This window comes from Saccostrea cucullata, unplaced genomic scaffold (assembly GCF_032062105.1).
Source record: "Saccostrea cucullata isolate Sc308-1 unplaced genomic scaffold, CSIRO_AGI_Scuc_v1 ctg5500, whole genome shotgun sequence".
NCBI lineage: Eukaryota > Metazoa > Mollusca > Bivalvia > Ostreida > Ostreidae > Saccostrea > Saccostrea cuccullata.
In genome coordinates this window covers 26,318-27,586 of record NW_026936270.1, presented here as the reverse complement: position 1 = coordinate 27,586, position 1,269 = coordinate 26,318, and the positions used below count along the sequence as shown (strand labels likewise).

Below are 1,269 nucleotides of genomic sequence, written 5' to 3'. Positions count from 1 at the left end.
GGGTCTCTTGTCTCCTGTTTTTGGTAATTTATTGAAAAATATATGAACACAATGTACATGCTGGAAATAAGATATTGATGGACATCAGTACCCTCCACACAAAATATGTATGCAATAAGATTTTCAAATCTTAATAGCCTTTTCAACAGCTGTACAGTAAATATATGAAAAAGTCAAATTATTAGTTCTAGAAATTTTATTTAATAAACATTTCTTTACAAATCCAATGACAGACTAGGAATGCAGGGCAGGTGCAAATTATTTCCATCATCTCATGTTCTTGTGGATAAAATGAATTCTGAAAATATGAGAAAAATCAGGAAATACCATTATTGAAAATAATTTGTGTTTAAAAAAGTGAAATAAAAAAAATGCATTAAAACATTTAACATAGAATGCATATACATGTTTTCAATTCTTCTGTTAGTTTTTAATTATTATCAAAACAATTCAATAATCTTGCCAGGAATATTGTATGGTTTATAGCCAATATTGAGCATACCAGTTTCCTTAAATGATGGATTAACTTGCTGCCTGAATGAATCCATTAGTCCAACATTTGGGAATAGCTAGGCCTACAACACAATATATAAAGTATGCAGTTATATGCTATGAGATTACTAAATATACATTGTCGAATAGAATGGCATTACATTTGACAAAGCAAATTATACTACATTGTATACTGTAGTGAATTTATGTTATTCATTTAAATGGCAAAAAAATTGTGTTACAAAACTTCTCTGGGAAAGTGAAACCTCTGACATTTACAACAGTTATTGATAGAATATTTTCTAAACAAAATCCTGAGTTTCACCATTACCAAAATGAAAAAAAAATATATAGCACATGCATACTTTAAAAATGTGAAATTTTTATTAGAAGTATACATACCCTGTGGAGAAATGATACATTTTTTATTTATTCATTCTTCATGTTCTTTAAGCCTGAAACTCTGGACAGCTACAATGATAAAAGTATTATACAAATATTTTTAATGTACATGTACATGTAATCTAAACAAAAAATGAATATTTTTTTTTCATTAATATAAAAATTCTAGAAAATTACAACCAGTTGAGGTTCTACGTTTTCAACATAATGACACTGATAATTTTTTTGAATTGTGTAGCATATTAGTATGTCAAATGACATGATCATTGCTTGTTTAGGCCTAGTCACTAGTGAACCATTGACTGAAACAATGAAAACATCTCATTTAATTTAGTTTAAATTTGTGTTGTTAATGACCTCCATTACTACACATAT

At 27.6% G+C, this 1,269-nt stretch overlaps 1 long non-coding RNA gene across 1 annotated transcript; it reads right to left on the bottom strand.

Annotated features, from left to right (window-relative positions):
- Positions 1-246: 246 nt before the first annotated feature.
- On the bottom strand, positions 247-1,006 carry LOC134245203 (uncharacterized). The gene is made up of 3 exons (XR_009987366.1): positions 895-1,006; positions 503-575; positions 247-298 (listed from the first exon to the last, which is right to left on the bottom strand). It is a non-coding gene; the product is annotated as an uncharacterized LOC134245203 (long non-coding RNA).
- Positions 1,007-1,269: the final 263 nt, after the last annotated feature.